We start from the raw sequence: 20,734 nt of genomic DNA, 5'->3' as shown, positions 1-20,734 counted from the left end.
ATGGAGGCTGGGGCAGCTGGCAAGTAATGCCAACTTGCCAGGCTGGGGACTGGGGCAAGCAGCAGGTGGGAGTGGCGGGCAGGAGTGTGGCAGCGGGCAGCAAGTTCATGGCAGCGGAATGCAGTAGTGAGCAGGAGCAATGGGCAGGAGCAATGGGCAGAGCGATGCTGTGGACACTGTAACCTCAAACTTGCTACTGCAGAGACTGTTAGTCCCAAACCTGCATTTTTCTGCCTCTTAAAACCCAACTTTGAAGATAAATAACAATTAATTGGGTCCCAGGAAGATACAGCCACCCCTCACTAACCACAGCTTTCCCAGTCATGGTTTTGAGTATCCGTGACTGGGAAATTGTGGTCAGTTTCATCAACCATGACCCGAGTATCTGTGGTTCAGTAAGATTTTTTAGTGATGGAGTGGTGGTTCTGCAATTTGGGAGGGTTCAGAGGTTCAAACTGCTCATTCCTCTTGCTGACCCTGCCAACTCCTCGCAATTTAAAGAGACTTTGAGTGGTTTTTGCGAGGGTTTAAAAGTACCATCGAGTGATTTGGGTGGGTGTGTGTCAAAATATTCCAGAAGTTCAATTTGCTCACTCCTCTTGCTTATTCTTTGTTATTTTAAGGGATTCTGGGTGATTTTTGGCAAAACATTATATATTTTTTCTTTGTTTGTTTTTTTGTCTTTTTGCAACCGCAGTTCCCCTAACCTCTGGTTTCCCATTGATTTCAATTGCTCACCAACCACGAATTTGCCCATGGTGAGGTTTTGCCGGAATGGAACCCTCATGGTTGGTGAGGGATGACTGTATACAAAAGACACTTTAAACCCCTTGTTCCAAAGAGAAAAGCTTTAAACTGCTTTATCTAAGCAATGCCCCAACAGATCTTCACCAAATTGTCAGGAGAGGTGTCTCATGCCACCTAGTGAATGTGTGCTGGTGGCCAGGCAGATTAGACAAATGGTTTTGGTTTTATATGCAATAGAATGTTCAGGGCTTCTAATGGTGGAACATTGAAAACACTCTCCAGCCATTGCACCAGTATGAGATACAAGGAGGTGGGTCTCACGATCAAGGAGACCCGCCTTGAGAAGGATAGTGAGCGGAGCGGGCTTACCCCTCTCTCTCCGCACACGAGCAGTCAGTCTTCTCCGGGCAGCTGCAGCGACCGCCCACACTACTGCCAGTTCCGTCACGGAGCCGGAGGGGGCTGGGGAGTTCAGGGGTTCACGGGCCCCCCGGAAGTTCCAGCATGCCCTGCGCGAGCATGCAGGGCATGCTGGAGAGACCCCCGAGCCAGGAGGCTACTTTTGAGCCTCCCGGTTGGGGATCTACTTGTGAGTTGCCACGGTGCGGAGCTCAGCAAACCTGGTTTTAGCAGCGAGCTACTTAAGCGGGCGACCTGCTTAAGAACCACCGGGCTCGCAGCTGAGCCCGGTGGTTCTCACAATGGGAGAAAATCAGGCTAGCCTATGCTAGCCCGATTTTCTCCCATCGTGTGAATAGCCTCAATGTTGTTTCAGAAAGTGATGGCAACATTTCAACAAATGGCATGGGCTGATACGTTTCACTTCTTTCCGAAACACACTTATAGATGCAGGCTTGATCCAAGGACTGCCCCTGCCCTTTTACAGGCAAGTTCAGTGGAGGTCTTGTTTTCTTTTTCAAATAGCAATGTCTCATATCATATTGCAAGATGCTTTTAAAAATATATATATCAGAGGAGGGTGACCTTCAAAATGCAGCATAAGAGGCTGTTCTCTGGGGAAAGTAAACAAACATTCTAATGTGTGTGCGGATTCTCCCCTTTGTGTTTCTGAGTATCAGAGAGCATAGCGGATCAATCAGGTCATGGTGATGGGTTCAAATCCCTACTCAGCTAAGAAGTTCATTGGTTAGCCATTTGTCTTTCTAGCAAATGTCTCTCATAGACTAACCTATTCCACAGATTTCTTGTGAGGATTAAATGTGGATCTGATATGTAAAAAATATAACATGTGCACGGTAGGGTTGCCAGCTAGGGACTTTTATAGAAGACATGTGACTACTTTGGGGGCCAAATGACTGTTTTTTATTAGGAAGCATAGAGACTATTTTGGGGGCCAAACAACTTTTCTTTTCTTTTCTTTCTTTTAGCATTTTTTGTGGTGTCTGAAGTTCTGGGGAGCAGCTGGAACATTTTGTTTGCTCAGAACACTTTGCTCTCATGAGCAGCTTCTCTTCCTTTGTCTCCTTCTCCTTCCGGCATCCTTCTGACCATCCACCCAATGGAGAAGTCAGAAGAGAGATTCTGCTTCAGTGGCAGGTTGCAGAGCCACATGATGCAGGAGCAGGGGTAGGTGGACCCAACAGGTTCAACTTCCTTCCTTCATGTGTTAGTGGTGGCAGTGAGAAGTTAGCAGTTCGCTAACTAACTTTACTCAGTTAGCAATTACCCCTGCTAACTGAGTAAAAGGGCACCTTTTAAATTGGTGAATCTCTTCTATTTATCATGGGGAGCACTGTTCCCATCCAACCCAAGCACAGCATTCCTTCAGTGGCTGATGCTGGTGTTATGTTGGTGTTATCTATCTATCTATCTATCTATCTATCTATCTATCTATCTATCTATCTATCTATCTATCTGATTTCTATACTGCCCTTCCAAAAATGGCTCAGGGCAGTTTACACAGAGAAATAACAAATACATAATAAATAAGACAGACCCCTGTCCCCAAAAGGCTTATAATCTCAAAAGAAACATATGATAGACACCAGCAAGAGTCACTGGAGGTACTGTGCTGGGGATGGATAGGGCCAGTTACTCTCCCCCTGCTAAATAAAGAGAATCACCACGTTAATAGGTGCTTCTTTGCCAGGTTAGCAGGGGTTACCAAGCTAGCATTTCCTTTTAGATTGGGAGCCCTTTGGAGACAGAGGAACATCGTATTTATTTCCCTTTGAAAACCACTGTGAAATATTTAAAGTAGTATATAAATGTTTGTAGTCGTAGAGTGGGAAACCATGCACGTACCACTGTGCCAGCATGCAAAGAGGCTGGCTTGGTAGCTAATTGGCTGCCCTACAGGGATGTGAAAACCGGCTCAAAATATAACTCATGGGTGGACTGGCATGGGTTGGAGGAGCCGCCACCCTCCCCTAGCTGCCATGGCTGCCAGCGATAACTGTATTTTACTCAACAGTAGGGGCTCTGAACTAAGCCTAAGCTGGTTCAAATTAGAATGGAGCCAGGAGCCCATTTCAGGGGGGCTGTGCTGAGCTGGTCCAGTCTGGTTCAAATACTGCTCGTATTTGAACCGAACTGGTAAAACCAGTTTTGTGCACACCCCTACTGCCCTTCCTTGAGTCAAGGAGTGAAGTTTCTGGCCTGGTTGGGGAGAGGAGACTGCGTGACTCGTGCGGGAGGGCAGAGGACAGTGTTTGTTGCAAACCTAACCAGGATATGAATTTATGGTGAACAAACAGGGGCCTTGAGAACCCTACAACTAGATAGCAAACTGAGCAGACATACAGCTCATCAGCTTCACTGTGGTGAGCTCTGTTTTTTCTCATATTATCCAATGTTCAACAAAATATGCATATATAATACCAATAAACATATGCAAATGTTATGCAAAGTGGAGAGCTTTTGGAGAGGGGGGTGTGTGTGTGTGTGTGTGTGAAGCATCCTCTATTTCCACTTCTTTGATGATGGGTATTATCAACCTTTTTCACCATCTGGACCAGTCAATCTTAGTGTTTGGTTGGATGAGGGAAATACAAATCCCTGTTCTGGCATGAAAATCAAAGCCTGTTCAGCCAATCAGTATATGTGGATACTGAGCACGTGAGTGTGTGTGAGGGTTGACCACTCTGGCTAAAGCTGTAAATGCACATACCCTCAATATTTTTACAATTTCAAGGACTGTTTTCAAGAGTTACCTGGAGATTTATGCCAATTCTTGGGGACCCCAGGCCAATTCTGGAAGGTTGGAAACCCTACTGTGTGTGAGGATAGGGGAAGATGGCTACCTCTGTCCCCACCTATGAATGCTTGAGGAGAGCCTCACTAGAGTGCCTGCATGGGAGCCTTCTACAAATGTTCAGATGAGTGCACATAAGTCAGGGGCAGAGTTTGCTGGCATGCTACATCAGATATTCCCAACCTATGGTACTCCAGATGTTGCTGAAATACAACTCCCATCATTCCCAACTACAATTTATTTTGACTGGGAATGATGTGGGTTGTAGATTAGCAGCATTGGGAGTACTACAGGTTTGGGAACCCCTGCACTACATATTTCCCACACCTGTGATAGGCTTCAGTGGATGGCTTTGATGGCTCTGAAACACAGTAGGGATGTGCAAACAGGCTTAATGTCAAACGTGTTCAACGTTGAACCAGTTCAGTAAGACAGTTCGGGGTCAAATCAAACCACCCTCTGTTCAGTCTGACCGCAGACTGAACACAAACACCCAGCCATTTTTTTGTGGGAGGGGGGGTTGCAAGTCAATTTAATTTTTTTTTAGTACTTACCCCCTCTGGGGGGGACTTCTCCAAGGCTGTGGGAGGTCCACGAACGTTCCCCCTCCCCCACCAGCCTTCCTTGTGGCAAAAATTGCCCAGTTTGGGCATTCTTTGGCCCTTTCCAGCCTTTTCCCCATCCTGGTGGACATTTTGGAGGCTGCCGCATATGCGCAATGGGCCCATGAGTGGCCAGGACATGACCCAGGCCACACAGAGGCCCATTGGGCATGCACAGTGGCCTCCAAATAGGCCACTGTGAGGGAGAAAGGCCTGGAAAGGGCCAAAGAATGCCTGAACCAGGTGATGTTTGCCATGAGGAAGGCTGACAGGGGGAGGGGGCACCTCCACGGACCACCCGTGGCCTCAGAGAAGCCCCCCGGAGGGATTAAGTACTAATTCTTTTTACAAAATTGACTCATGAACCCTTCCCAAACTGAACCCAGCTGTGGTGATGGGGGGGGGCCTCAATGGGGTTGCAAATCCGAACTGGCCCAGTCCTTTTCAGGTCTGGCTCGGACTCAAACCGAACCGGTCCAGCCAGTTTTGTGCACACCCCTAAAACACAGTGGATGGTTTTGATCAATGTGACTTAGCCTCCTTTGTAGAGTTATTGTAAGGAAATAACTACTGATATTTCTAAACATGCTTCCCCCCCCCCTTGGGATTAATAGCGCTAAACATTTCAGCTTTTCAAGAAAGGTGGCCCTTGTCCCAATACAGCCCACTTTTCAGTGAGGAGCTGACAATTTTAGTCCAAGTGGCATTTCCAAGATTCTGCTCTTGATGAGAATATGTTTGCTGCTGTTGCTTTTATATTATATATTTGGTCGATTAGCCTTTTTAAAAATATCCCTTCCCTTTATTGTATTGTAAGCCACTTTGAATATTTTTAGAGAAAGAAAGAAAGATGTGTGATAAGGTCTGCCATACTTTCTACATTCCATAGCATAAGTTACTTGTATGATGAGGTTTAAAAAGGGAAATCAGTACTGAACTCCTTACTCTGCCTTCTGCCCTTTGAATATCACTGTATGGCCTTTTTCTGTGTCAGTAACATGCAAATCATTTCAGCAAAGCCTGATGGCTCAGTCACTCATCTGTTCATTCACCCTTTCCAGTTGAGAAGACTACCCTCACCCCACAGGTCAATGTGGCTGAAATCCGGACACTTATCAAAAATTTACATCATATCTCCAGTGGGAACTAAAACACAGAGCAGTCGCTGAAGAGCATGGTATTCTGATTTGCAGCTCTGTAAGGGGAAAAATCATTTGCAAATGTGACTGACTTATTTTCCATTTACAATATTTAGGAGGTCTTAAAGAAGTTCTTATTGACATGGAATAAGCAATTTCCCTGAAGCACCCTATGTCTGAAATGAGATTTGTTTGATAGTCACATCTCTGTAAGCCTTGACAACTAAAAATTCCCCTCTGTAAGAAATTAAATGAAAGGAAACATAGTCGATCTTAAGAGAAAATATTCAAATCACTTACCAATATGTGTTAAACCCCTGCTAACTGAATAAAAAGGCACCTTTTAAAGTGGTGATTCTCTTATATCTATCGGGGGGGGGGGGGAATTACAAACATGATGATTATTTTTATACCACTTTTCAACAAAAGCCCCAAAGCAGCTTACACAGATATAAATAAAAAAGTAAATATATGAAATTCCATACACATTTTTTAATGGAATGGGTGAGAAAAAGGACTAAAAGAGGAACTAAAAGTAGACTTCTAACATCAATAGAAAATTTAAGTTTTCAAGTGGTTTACATTGGATAGAACAAAGGTGAATATATGGAGGAAACAAGTTTCCCATACATGATTGGCCTCTTACAAGAAAGGCATAAGAACATAAGAACAGCCCTGCTGGATCAGGCCCACGGCCCATCTAGTCCAGCATCCTGTTTCACACAGTGGCCCACCAGATGCCGCTGGAAGCCACAGACAGGAGTTGAGGGTGTGCCCTCTCTCCTGCCATTACTCCCCTGGAACTGGTACTCAGCGGCACCCTGCCCTTGAGGCTGGAGGTGGCCCACAGCCCTCTGACTAGTAGCCATTGATAGACCTCTCCTCCATGAAGTCATCCAAACCCCTCTTAAAGCCATCCAGGTTGTTGGCTGTCACCACATCCTGTGGCAGAGAGTTCCACAAGTGGATCACGCGTTGTGTGAAAAAGTACTTCCATTTGTTGGTCCTAGACCTCCTGGCAATCAATTTCATGGAGTGACCCCTGGTTCTAGTGTTGTGTGAGAGGGAAAAGAATCTTTCTCTCTCCACTTTCTCCATGCCATGCATGATTTTATAGACCTCTATCATGTCTCCCCGCAGACGTCTTTTTTCTAAACAAAAAAGCCCCAGGTGTTGTAGTCTTGCCTCATAAGAAAGGTGCTCTAGGCCCCTGATCATCTTAGTTGCCCTCTTCTGTACTTTCTCCAGTTCAACAATGTCCTTTTAAAGATGTGGTGACCAGAATTGTACACAGTACTCCAAGTGTGGTCGCACCATAGTTTTGTATAAGGGCATTATAATGTTAGTCGTTTTATTTTCAATCCCCTTTCTAATGATCCCTAGCATGGAATTGGCTTTTTTCACAGCTGCCGCACATTGAGTCGACACTTTCAACGAGCTGTCAACCACAACCCCAAGATCCCTCTCCTGGTCTGTCACCGACAGCTCGGCACAATCACATATTTGCTTAAAGCACAATGGTACTCTTCAGCACAACAGATAAGCCCTGTATGGGTTGGATGGCAGAATGTTTGGATAGCCCTTTTGCATCGGAGTGGTGAAAGCAGCAAGTATGTCCACTCTGACAGGAGGGATGGTTGGCCTACACTAGCTTATGTTGTAGATCAGATGTGGAATTAATACAATTTTAGCCCATAGTTTGACCCATTTTGCTGGTGTTTTCATTCTAGAGATGTGGAACCAATGATAGGTTAAGAACTTTCCCTCATGTTATTTTTATTTCTAAATCAACCAGAGCATTGCTTCTCATACTTGGGAAGTCATTGTATAACACTACTCAGAACAAGAATAGTGGCTGGCATGATGCACAGCACTTATGTGTATGGATGACATCAGCACCCCTGCGGATGAAGATCCGGAAGCAAAGATATTTATGCTGCTGAGATATTTAGCGGTAGTGCTATGGGTGTATTTAATCCCATTCTCATAAATGGAAACAATGGTGATAATACTTGTAGTGCTACTGATGGTTCTCTCAGCATAACTGCTGCTTCCAGGTCTTCAGCAGCAGCACTTTAGTCCTATCACGTCAGCCATTGTGTTTCAGGACAGGAAGATTTATCAATGGAAAAGAATTAAGTGTTGATCTGGAAAGATGACAAAGGGATTGAAAAATCTGTGAGAAAAAAAAGCAAATGGTGTATATTTAGCCTAGGGTAAGCAAGATAAGGGAGAAGGTCAATTGTTTTTAAATATCAGAAGCATTATAGAAAGAAGAAGAGAAACAGACTGTTTTTTTAGTACTGGGTAATTCGGGAGATGCTCATTCTGATCATAAGAGCAGTTCATCAGGAACATTTTATCACAATAGGATCAGATATGCTGCAAAATGGCTATTGGTGTCAACATTAGCCCTATTCAGACATTATTTTGTATGAGTGTACAGATGTCTGTGTACAGATGTCATAACCAGGGTCACACAAATGGTCCATGCACATCTGTGGGTGCCCCAAAATGGCCACCATGTGTGCAAACAGGGCTGAAAGGCCTCCCCCTCCCCCAATGGGCTGCGCTGGCCACTGGAGACTCAGGGGAAGGATGGCAGTGGGGAAGGGAACTGCCAGAGACCCCTCACAGCTGCAGAAGCACTTAAGCTGCAGCAGCCACTGAAGCCCTTGGTGGGAATAAATCAACCTTTTCTTGGACAAAATTTAATGGTATCTGGCACCCCCAAACCAGGCCTGAACTGGCCCGGAGGATATGGCTTGACCTTGAGCCAAACCAGGCCCAGTTCAGTTCAAGGCCGAGCCCTCAAACTGAATCAGTGCAAGCTCAAACCAGCTTGAGATCGAGCCGGTACGCACATCCCTACTGTACACTTGTATAAAAGTTGAACATAGTGTGAATAGGGCTATTGTCACATGTGTGAAAGACCTCACAGTTATAAAAACAAGCATACAATTCAAACCTTTCTAATTCATGTTGGCCCTCAGATGAATGCGATGTGACGATTGTTTTTCATTTGGAAACAAGAATGCCACATCTGTAAGCCTATATTTTAATATAAATGGCCTTTTATATTAAATATCCTGGATTATTAAATATTGCAGCCTTCTACTTCCTTTTTATTTTGCATGTTAACAGAAAAGAAAGATACAGGGCCAGATGTCTGTGTGTAACCTCCTGTCTTTAGGCAGATTGAATCTTTCATTAGTGCCATTTGCTGGCTATTGTATTCAGCTGGTTCCTCTGTAATTTCCTCGGTGACATTTAAAACTACGTTTATCACAGATATGGGGAGGGTGGGTTGCGGATGTTGTAATTAAATGTCTTGATACTTGACTTCTTTTGTGCTATCAGTATCAAATTTAATTAAAACAACTGCAAAGTTGAGTCTCAATGTATTCTTTTGATGATTCCAGAATTATCCCTGTAACTTATTTTTGGCATTTTATACACCTGTTATATATACCTTAGGTTTTCATCTTGTTCATAAGGGCTGATTTTAAAAGAAAAAGAAAATTTAAGCTAATTCTATGAAGAGATTATCATGTGTGGTGTAATGGTTAAAGCACTGGACTAGGACCGGGGAGACCCAAGTTCAAATCCCCATTCAGCCATGATACTTGATGGGTGACCCTGGGCCAGTCACTTCTCTCTCAACCTCTCTCAACCTAACCTACTTCACAGGGTTGTTGTGAGGAGAAACTTAACTATGTAGTACACTGCTCTGGGCTCCTTGGAGGAAAAAAAGGACATAAAATGTAAAAATAAATAATAAATAAATATCCATGCATCTTCCTTTTGTGTGGTGTTTTACCGATGCACCTGGATACTACTGCATACTTTAAAAACTAATTGAGGCTGTAAATATATTTGTAGCAAGATCCATTTCTGAAGTGTTTTACAATCTTCAGGAGTGCTTCTGCATATTAGTAAAGCAACACACAGAAATAATGTTGATGTGTCATATATTACTTGTGTGTGCGTCAGTAACGTACATGGGGTGGTGCGGGGTGGGAAGACAGAAATGAAGATCTTACCAGATCTCCCAGGCTTAGGAAACACAGCTGAGTCTCTTGCTTACAAACAGTATGAACCATTAGCAGTATATTCCCTCACTGATATTCAAACAAATTCCCAAATGGAAAATGAACCACTAAATGGATGCTGCTTATGTCATAGAGGACCATTCATCCTCCCTATTTCCCAGAATGTTGGGGGCAATATGCTAAATCATTGTAAACCGCTTAGAGAGCTTCGGCTATAGAGCGGAATATAAATGTAAGTGCTATTGCTATTACTATATTCAATAGAGATGGGTTGTCCTGCAGTTATTAATCTAGGGAAAATATTAAGTTTCCATTCTAGGTGTACCCAGTGAGACACCTCTCAACTCGTTCTAAGTGCCTCAGAGGAATAGATCATTACAGACACTATGGATATAAGTCAATATATCCCAATGGATATAGAATTCACTTCCCTAATCAACAAAGCATCCAGCTGGCTAAAGGTCATGTAAGAACCAGCAGTTGTCATTCATGGGAGTTCTATTTATATTGAATTATTCTATCATGAGGCAAGGAGATACAACACTTCAAAGACTGGAACCATATGTGTCAGTAACATGTGTTGCATTTCTGCTCCTTTACAGTCATTATATTTTATAAAATCATGCGGTCAGAGATGCATCTGTTGCTCTCCAACTGGTCAAAATACCCTTCTGCAGATTATGAAAGCACTGTTTAATGTCATACGCTTAGCCACTAAGGATTCCTTGAAATTTAGGTTAGCCACAGGATTTTATATAAATAAAAATATAACAAGTTATAGAAATTATTGTGTCTAGCATATATCTTTGAGCTCTAAAAGGAAGACCCTTCCATTGGAGGGAGGAAGCCTCTTGTGCCAGAGACTCAGGTTTGGGGCAGCATATAAATATGTTAAATAAAGTAAGTAAGTATGCAACCAGGGTTACTGGCTTTCTTATGTGCTAACTCAAGTATACAGCTGGGATTTTCGTAGAACTCTATAAGAGCATTGCCTCTAAAGATTCTATGGTTAGACCAGAAGTCATCTCATTTTATGGAACTTCATAGGATACAGTAAGAAGCCCCTGTGTATTTTTAATTGTATAAGGCCAAGACAATCACAGATTTTTATTTTATTTTTATTTATTTTTGTTTCTGCCTTAGAGGAGAATGGTTGTCTCTGAAAGTAAAGGGATTTTTATTGAGTTTACTCTGTCTGGGATATTTTTGGAGGCAATAAAAGTACAAGCAGAAACAAGAACTGCAGTAGCCAAAACATTTTCCCAAAGCCTCTTTATATTGACATCTGAAAATACGCTTACTTTCTTAAAAACAATTTGACACTCCAGGCAGACATAGTACTGTATCTTCTGTGTAATGTAGGTTGGTGGAGCTAGAAAAGGCATATCCAACTGAAAGAACAATATTTTCAGCTTTAATAAAACTGCTACTTTCATTCTTAGGTTAAAAAAACAACAACAAATAAAGGAAGTGCATGTAAGTGGGTGACACATCATGTGCAACTCACCTCAGAGGTGTGCTATACTCCAGATGCATATCATGTTCCATAAATTTAATCCTATGCTCTGTCCATTCCTCCCACAATGAAAATGGTTGTAGCTACAACTTCCTGTCTCCCCTAATTCTTGAACTTTGGAGCTAAAACGATTCAGAGCAACAGTATACATTTTTGTGGTGGTAATACAATAATGATGTTATAAGCTGATCCTCGAAGATCTAAATTCATTGAAGTCAATGGGCCTCTTTGAAGGTGAAAGTTGCCACCTTCACAAAGCTGCTTGCAGTACATGAGTCAATTAATATACACACAATGCATTAAAAATCATTAAAACTGCATTATCCAGCAGAGGTTCCTGGCTCAATGGCCATTAAGGCCCTGCTGTGCTGTCATCATGCAAGTTGGTTGCAAAAAGGAACCCATTCTGAATTAGAGTCCAACAAGTTTAAAACAAGGGAAATAGACAAAAGGTGCCAGAAAGGTGTGCAGAATTATAAAATGAGTCTTTGTTGCTTATGGGGAAAATACAGTTATTTTAAAAGGAGTATTTCTTAGCTGTATTCACTCTTTCCAAATGCAGGTCCAATCAATGCATAAAGGAATAGGAGTGGAAAGACAACCACTGCCCCTGCCTCCAGCCTATACCTCTTAATTGGTACCTGTAGACAGCCTGCACTTACTAGGACAATTCAGACATCACACAGGTCAAATTCAGACGTAACACAAAACTGGAGATTGGCGAACCTGCAGTTTCAGTTTTTGAATTGTAAATTGCACCACAGTCATTCATCCAAAGTGCGGTCTGCCAACCTCCAGTTTCAGGAGAGGGGAGCCCCTACCTGCTCCTTGGCTGCCGAGACAGATTCCAGGCAACTGCGTGCCACTCACATCACCATATTGAGGGCACGACATCAGCACGGCGTACAGGCAGCCACCATTAGCAGCGATTCTAAAGGGGGGGGGTGTTGAGCACACTTGGCTTCCTTGGACTGATGACAGCTTATCCCCTTTCTCACTGTACTCACAGCGATGTTGTCTCAATAAAACCACAGCAGAACATTGGATCATGGGCCAAATACTTGATAGCAGAGCGGCACATCCTCATGTGAGTGGGGGAACTGGGGTGGACACGGTTGGGGCTGCTGTTTTATTTAAAGCTCTGTGCATTCTGCTGCATGCAAGCAGTGTAGGGATGGGGGGGGCTGGGGTAGGACCACTTGTCATCACCCCTCCATGGTTGTAAAGCAACTTGGTTTCCCCTCCCTCTGCACCCACTGATCTCAGCATCTGGGGTCCCATGGCCCCACACACATCCAGACTGAGCAGAAGCAAGCCCTCCACACACTATCTACCCCCAGCACAATCTGTGCTGTACATGGCAAGTCTTGATGTGTGGTAGAGGATCCCATCTCCTTCCCAGACCCTTCCACCCCCCCCCAACTGCCCACTACCCTCCCTGCTGGGAGGATCCCATGTCATTCCCTGCCCCATCCAACACCCCAAACCACTCATCAACCCCCATCACTTGCAAAATCCCTAAACTGCTTGTCAGGCATTAATACACTGGCCGCCCTTTCATTAGCAAGGTGGGGACAGGTGATTGCAATTTCTGAAACTGCCACTGCCACAGATATGGGCAGTGACCCCATGCTACCATCAGCAGTTTAAAGGCTGGCATGCCCTTCAAACCCCACACAACTGCCTGCCTTGGTGGTGGACTGGAGGGAGATGCTTCTAGGCGTGCCTTGCAAAGGCTGCTCTCACCACCTGCATCTGTTTATTGATGGAAAGCATTCTCGAGGATGAAATTGTTAAGCACATAGAAGAACAGGTCCTGCTGAAGGAGAACAGCATGGGGCTTTTCTCACGATCAGCCAAAATCGGGCTAGAAGAGCCTAGCCCGATTTTGGCTGATCGTGTAAACCACCGGGCTTGCAGGTGAGCCCAGTGGCTTACAAGTGGTTAGCGAGCTTTTTTAGCCCTCCCCAAAGCCCGGGTTTGTGGAGCGAGCACTCCACAAATCTGTTCTGTCAAGAAATCCGGGCCTAAGCCATTCAGGGTTTTAAAGGTAGTAACCAGCACTTTGTACTTTGTCCAGAAACATATACAGTAGATGAACATATAGACAGCCAATGCAACTGTCTGAGAACAGGCATAATGTGGTCTGTCCGGGATACCCATTGACCAATCTGACTGCTGCATTTTGAACTAACTGAAGTTTCTGAACTACATACAAAGACAGCCTTACATACAGTACATTTCAGTAGTCCAACCTGAGGGTTACCACCTGTTTTCAGGTCATTCTACTCAAGAAATGAGTTGGGTTGTTGAATCAGTCACAGCTGGTCAAAAAACCCTCTCCTGGCCACAGCCTCAACCTGAGGCACCAGGGTGAGTCCTGGGTCCAAGAGTATTCCCAAGCTAGAAACCTGGACTTTCTGGGCAGAGGTGCTCTAAACCCCGGATCTTGGGGCCCCAGTCCATGGCCTCCAATGTCTGGGGGGCTCCAAATGGGTGGGGCCTCCAGCAGCCACCCCGCACCCGCCCTGCCAAACCTCAGTATTATTATTTTTAATTACAGCTGCCATGTGGCCTAAGGATGACTGCCTGGGGGTGAGTGGAGCAGTCCTCCTCTGCTCTCCTCTATCCCCTCTCCCCCAATGGCAGCAGCAGCCTGAGCAACGCTGGGCCCATCCGCTTGGGCCCGCAACTTCTGACAACTTTGAGGTGCAAGCCCGTGACATTGGCGGCTGTAATAAAAGGGCGGAAATGGAGCTTCAATGCACCCCCCCAAAAGTAAGTTTTGGGGTGCCTCACAAAGGGTGTGTCTGTGTGCTTGTGCCTGGGAGGTCCAGGCACCCAAATCACCTAGGTGTGCCCCTGTTTCTGAAGGGTGTAACCTTGTCCAGAACAGGAAACCCTCTTCCAGGAAACCCTCCTAGATTGTTGGAGGATTGTTCCTGGTGGTGGGTTCCCTCTTGTTCCTGGCAGTGAGTGGGCCCTTTCTCTTTCTTTTCCCCACACACAATGTTCCATGGACCTTGGATTCCCTCCTTGTTAGAGGAGCCTTGTTGACCTTTTCAGGTAGAAGGGCCAAGCCTGCCTCCCTTTCCTGTTTTCCCCTTGAAACCTTTCAATAAATTGTTGGCGGATCCATGCTCCTTATTGGATACGTTCATGGGCACCCTTAAAGAGCTTTCATGCTGCCAGGGGCTTGCAGACCCCCCTTATTTGACTGCTGCCTCCCTCCCAGCATGGACAGGACCCCCTTTCCCCTTTGACCAGTGGCAATGGTTCTGAGGGGTTTAATGGGAAAAGTGAACACCAGTGTTAAGAACAAAGAAAATTTATTCAAAGCATAAAGACATCATCTTTGCAAACCTTTTTGAGAACAGCAAACATTGGGGGGTTTCAAACTAGTGGCTGTGGGCATTGCTATGCGAGCTCTGTGCGGACTTGAAAGCTTTTGGTTTCAGGGTTTTCAAACTTGTGAGGGTGTGGGGAGAGTCAATAACTACTGCTCTAAAAACAAGGCAATGAAAGGTGGGGTTCAGCCCTGTCTGCTACTTGGCAACTTCCTGCTCAGTGGCATGTAGACAGAGGAGCACAGGCAAGCCTAGTTAGTTGTGAAAGACTGGGTGGGAGTTGTGGAAGATTGGAAGGGGGAATCCCTCCCCCTGTTCTTGGGGAGCAGTGCCCTGTGCATGGCTATCTCCTTCTGTCTCCCCTATATTCCCCTTTTCCCTGGCAGCCCAGGCATGCATTTGGCTGTGCTGGATCCCCTTGAACTGCAGGCTTGTTTTGAGGGGGGAACCGGGGGTGATGTGTTTCTGGGCAAGTCCCCGGAGAGCCTTGGAAGCAAGGCTCCTGGTCTGGGGTGGTGTGTCATGCTTGAACCTTGTCTTGGCTGTGGCCTTGCAGGGGGAGGCAGCTGTGGGGCTGCACCGGAGGGTCCTTCTCCCACTTTTCCGGCACCCTGAGGTTGACAGCTCCTTAGTTGTTTGTGGTGGAGCCAAGGGCTAAGCATGCACAGAGGTTCTTGCCTGTTGCCCTGGCATGCCTACTCGGCTGACAGGTGGCTCTGCATGTGGATCCACAGCCAGCCTGCAGCTGCCTACCATCCCCTCATGTCACTTGTCTGAATCCAGAAGGACCCCACCTCTTGCCAGCTGCTTCCTAGGCTGGGGAGAGCAGGCCTGGCAGCCAAAGGGCTCTGTTCAGCAGCTGAGCTGCGTTCAGGTTGCTCGCTTTGGTCCTGGTTTTCACCACCCACCCTCTGCAAATAACGATAAGTTTCTTTTCTCCCTTTTGTGAAAGTCTGTAGAATTCAGAAGGAACAGCAGAATTATCAATATCAATAGCAAGAATTTGATTCTCCTTTACTTTACCTGCTCTGCATTGGTGAGTTTCAAGACTGATGAGCTTTGTGAGCATTGGTGCCAAGAGGGGAGCTGCTGCTTGCGATCACCTGTGCTGTAATGTGTGTATATGTGGGAATGCGGCTTGCTAGCTTTGGCACCAAGGTGGGAGGGAGAGTGGCCAAGGTGGTGGTGCTGTTTACTGGCCTTGGGGCTAGCATGGGTAGACTGTTTTTCAACGCTTTCTGTGCGTAATCAATGTGGAGTTGTCATTGGTTTTTGGTCTGAATCCAGGGAGGTTTCTGATTGTGCAAGTGAGTGGAAAATCTATTGAATCATGGACTATGGAAGGAGAGCCCATAACTCAGATGTCCCCAGGTTCAATCCTTTGTATCTGTAGTTAGGAACTGAAGAGTCTCCTTCCCCCCTGCCTGAAACTTTGCCAATCAAAGTAGATGGTACTAAGCTAGATGGACTAATGGTCTAGCTCATTATGAGACACCTTCCCATTCCCATAGTAACCTATGGGGTACAAAATTATCCCATAACACAGTTATGGTTTTAAAACACCAGATGAGTGTTAAGATGTCCCTCCATGCCATGTCTGTCTTCCAATGGAGTTTACAACTTAAGTAGCTAGTGAAGAAAGAAACCATCTCAGGACAAAACTACATTTGATAAACATAATCTATAGTTTGAGCCTGAAATATAACCCGAGTGGACATTATGGTCTTCCCAGGAACTGTGAGACTTCACAGGAAACCAGCAGACATAAGCCTCATGGACACCCCATCCTATTTAAATGTGTGATAAGAGGAAACTAGGAGTTTCCATTGCTAGTTTGTAAGTGGTGTAATTGGGAGTTTGACACTGGTCTTGATAGTCGTCTCCATCTCTCGAATCAGTGCAGTTTCCCATATTCAGATATCACATGGTACTGCAGTTTGTTATTAACAAACCACCAATGGAAGTTCCCACTCTCTTCCACTGTTGCATGGAAAGGGGGATGTGTTGTTTATGATACCAGTTCTCGTGTCTTCTGGTTTGCTGTGAATCTCCTCCTCCTCTTACACACAAAAATGGAAAGGTGATGTAAACTCAAGCCTTGTGTCTGTTCCTTATTCTCTGTAAATGGGCAGTACTAAATTCAACCCAACATATGACCTTCCCACTGCTTTTACCTCCAAGTCAACAGGGCAATTTCCCTCCGCTTTTAATCATAATTACTTTTTTTATTTAACAGTTTAGCAGTTTTTTTTAAAAGCACATTTGATGTAACTGGTGTGCTTGGTCAGAGTTAATTTTTTAGCCAGGGCTTGCTAAGTTAAATTGTGCTATATATTTTAAATAGCTCCCATCTTTGTGCAAGCCTAGTTTGACATATAAGAAACAAACAACAAAATTTGTACGCGCCAATTATTATAAAGGGAGTTCTGTAGCAGCAGTAGCTGTCTTTATATTGGTTAGTACAGCTTCCATCTGCTAAGGGGATATTCTCACTCCCAGTTCTCATCTATCGTGGTTTACACACTTTGTCTGCACTGCTCCTGATTTTCTCAGTCACTGAGTCAGATCCTTGACATTAGTTTTGTACATGGCTTATCTGATTGCAAGACAATAAAGTCTAATCTTTTCATTAGCAAACCAGAATAGGCGCTGAAAAGCGACAATCTCAAAATGCTGGTGACAATTATGCTTGCTTCTGAAAGACATGTACTGCACATGCCAATTTGGAGGAAAAAAAGAATCCATCCATGCATGAAATTCCATGTTAGAAATCTAGGCAGATGTACTATTAAATTGTAAAATGTATTCCATCCTGAAAATATAATGATGTTGGTTGCTACTGCTATCTTGTGTTAGGGTGGATAAGCCATTAATAGACAATTCTTTCTCCATTGTGTACTTAACATTCTACTAACATCAGAGATATACTTGCTCTTTTTGATATCATCTCTATAAGAAGCAGATAATGCAGCCTTCCTATTTTGAAAACCATAGGAGCTAAGCTGTAAAAACATGGCTGAATAGGAAACCATGAATACAGCTCCCACATGCCCTACATTCAGCACTACATACTCAGGGATGTCTAAGGGAAATTTATTCCCTAACAAACTTTAATCAACCTATTACAATCAGTTGGAGGGAGGTTAAAGAACTGTAAGAGGGATTATTGTTACAACATTTCAAGTCAGGCTTGTGGACAAAATGGGGATTAGAATTAGTTTGTGCAAAGAGTAGCAGTTATTTAGCAAGTTTTTATACCACCCCAAACTTATGTCTCTGGGCAGTTTACAACTATTTATCTAGTTATCCTCGATAAATGAACAAAGTGATCAAACCTAAGGCCTTTTTTACCTGTAGATGATCTTGAATGGTTTTTACAGTTCATGATGGCTGAAAAGAAGAACAAAGTTGCACACATCAAAACATGTTCTGTGCTTGCAATGGGGGAGTGTCAATTTTTGCTGATCTCCCCCACTCTGTGCAGTCCACTGTGCCTCTAGAAAATGAGGCCATTCTCATGCACAGACAAAACCAGGCTAGAGAAGCCTAGCCTGATTTTCCCTGAGCATGAGAACTGCCAGGAGCCGTTTAGCTCCCGGCAGCAGCATGGTGGCAAACCCACAAGGGAGTCCCAGCAGTTAGCCTGGCTTAAGGACACAAATGCATCATTAGCCCAGGCTAAATGATTGTGTGTCAGCTCTGCATGGCACCCACACACTAGCAGCTTCCTGGCAGGTGTCAAAATACTCTCCATGATGTACTGTGTACTTGCACTGTGCATTATGGAAGCTCCGGGCCCTCTAACCTCCCTGCTGGTGGCAGAAGCAAGCAAGCAGTCTGGGCCGGTGATCCGTCTGCCCAGCAACAAGGAGAAGATCATCTGTGTAGATGGTAAGCTTTTTGTGGCTTTCTCCCCTTGCCCCTACAAGCCCTTTTCATGGATCATGAGAAAGGGCTCAGTATGTCCCTTAGGACAAACCTCAAAGACATATATTCTGGAGGCATAGTGGCCTCCAGAGGCAGGAGTGCAGACAGAAGGAAAACTTGATGAGTAATTGCTCACACCTCCCGCTCTCTCTCTCTGGATAGGAAGGGGTTTGTGGGAAGGAAAGACACTTTTGGCAGGAGAAAACTGAAACTTTACTGAACTTTTGGAGTTCAGTAAAATGTGGAGGGGAACTCCTCAGATGCTATGGGGAGATCTGTATCCCTGTAGAAAGGGAAGGGGAGACGAATAAATATTGCTCTCTCGTTTCATATAGGGAATGTTTTTCAGTGCGAGCAACATTATTCTGGATGTCAGCCAATATCTTCATAGAAAACACTACTTCATAGTGAGTTAGGACATTTCTAATGTGAAGAATTGGATATCAACGATAGAAACTGAGGTGGTACAGTCAGCCACCTAATCACAAGAATCCTTGAATCAATCCAATCATGACTCCATTCATGATTAGTGAGCAGGACACTGACACACAGGAGACATATGCAGCATTTGGACATAATGAACCCCAAAGGAAATCTCAGGTAGGAGCGGAAAAACTCACTACAAATCAAAGGTTCAAACTGGAGTTTGAGAAGGGAAACCTTGGGTTGCTTTTGTGTCTGAACTGCAATTACACACATTCGGATGTACAAGAAATTCAACCTCAGGCCCCTTCAACTCCAGTTTCCAATTACATGCGAATGGGGCCAGTGAGTTAGGGAGAGCCAAGGCTGCAAGCTGCAGAAGTCCTGGACTTGGCACTGAGCCCAGATGCAATAGGCACAACCAGAGGCCCCTAAGCCACATCCATCTCCAATATGGATCCCCAGAGGATCCATTATTCTTACAACTGAGGCTCAGAATCCCCAGTGTCCACTTGTTATTGCAGGCATTGCTCCCAGCAAGAACTAACTAAAAGGTAACAGGCTCCAAGGTTTCTTCTGTGCTTCTAGACTCCCCAATTTTCAGGAAGGGTGTTAAGAAAGGTAGCCAGATTAGGTGAATCTGGCCTTTTCTAAGGGCTCAGATGAAGTTAGACACTTGTCAGAACAAGTTGCCTTCATCCTGGGATCTGTTTGTCCCATTGAAGTACCTGTCACTGACCACTTAGGTTCTCCGCAGTGTACTCAAACTTTGGTACCTGACCTAGAGTTGTGTGCATTTTCTGCCTGCTTAGTGACTGCTTTCACCAACAACTTTAGATGTCTTGAGATTTCACTCAACCATGTATCAGACTTGACTTTGCCAGGATGGAATAAGCCAAAAAATGAGCCTTCAAAAGATAATTCAGTTTGAGGGCAAAGAATGAATCATTCCCAAAATCCTATAGTAAGCAAACTAGAAGGTTATGACTAAACCCCTAAATGGCATGGGGACAACATGGCTACACATCTTAGAGACTACAGTATATTTTGCCAGGGCTTAAACCGAGAGCTTTGGGCATGCAGGCAGAGGCTGGGAGATATCCCAATGTCCTCACACCTTAAAGCTCTGCTTCAGGCACAGAGTGGCATACAGGCATGCGGCATCACTTTCTGAGATTCACTGGCAATTTCTGGAATTCTCTTACCTTAGTATTGTCTCCTTTAGGATGATGACCTTTGATGTTTGTTCACCTTCATGAAATGATAAACATGATTGTCACTGTGGAGTAACCTTATATCCCGTAACATCACAATGTTGGTATCATGGTGTAGCTTTGTCTTCCACCCACACGTCTAATCAGAAAACAATGACTGACATGAGGAAAATTACTCAAAGTAGTCCCATTGAAATTAAACGGACAAGTTAGGCCCTGTCTAACTTCTTGTTTTAATTTCACTAGAAGATAGATAATTTTTTTATTCAAGTCATTGACCAGTAAAAGAGTAGTTACATAGAACGAATTTTACAAACAATATAACAAAACTTAGCCATTCTGCAAATAATCTCCTTATTGGGGTTTGCTAATAGAAAATTTAAATAAAAGTCATCGGGACTAGAACTGTAATACTACAGTATTTTACTGTAATACTAACTGGAAAAAAAGTGACTGTTTGTAGGGATGTGTGAATCATTTTGGGTACAAATTGATTTGTACCTGAATCTAGCTGATTCGGGTGATTTAGAGACAGAAACCGCCCCTGTGGTCC

The 20,734-nt window shown here is 44.4% G+C and overlaps 1 long non-coding RNA gene across 1 annotated transcript; it reads right to left on the bottom strand.

Annotated features, from left to right (window-relative positions):
* Nucleotides 1-11,332: 11,332 nt before the first annotated feature.
* Nucleotides 11,333-20,222, bottom strand: LOC128343317 (uncharacterized). Its single transcript, XR_008315470.1, has 3 exons — nucleotides 20,173-20,222; nucleotides 17,969-18,007; nucleotides 11,333-11,392 (listed from the first exon to the last, which is right to left on the bottom strand). It is a non-coding gene; the product is annotated as an uncharacterized LOC128343317 (long non-coding RNA).
* Nucleotides 20,223-20,734: the final 512 nt, after the last annotated feature.

Source organism: Hemicordylus capensis, chromosome 2 (genome assembly GCF_027244095.1).
Source record: "Hemicordylus capensis ecotype Gifberg chromosome 2, rHemCap1.1.pri, whole genome shotgun sequence".
Lineage (NCBI taxonomy): Eukaryota > Metazoa > Chordata > Lepidosauria > Squamata > Cordylidae > Hemicordylus > Hemicordylus capensis.
The sequence above is the reverse complement of the archived record's forward strand: the minus strand, read 5'-3'. Positions and strand labels throughout refer to the sequence as shown.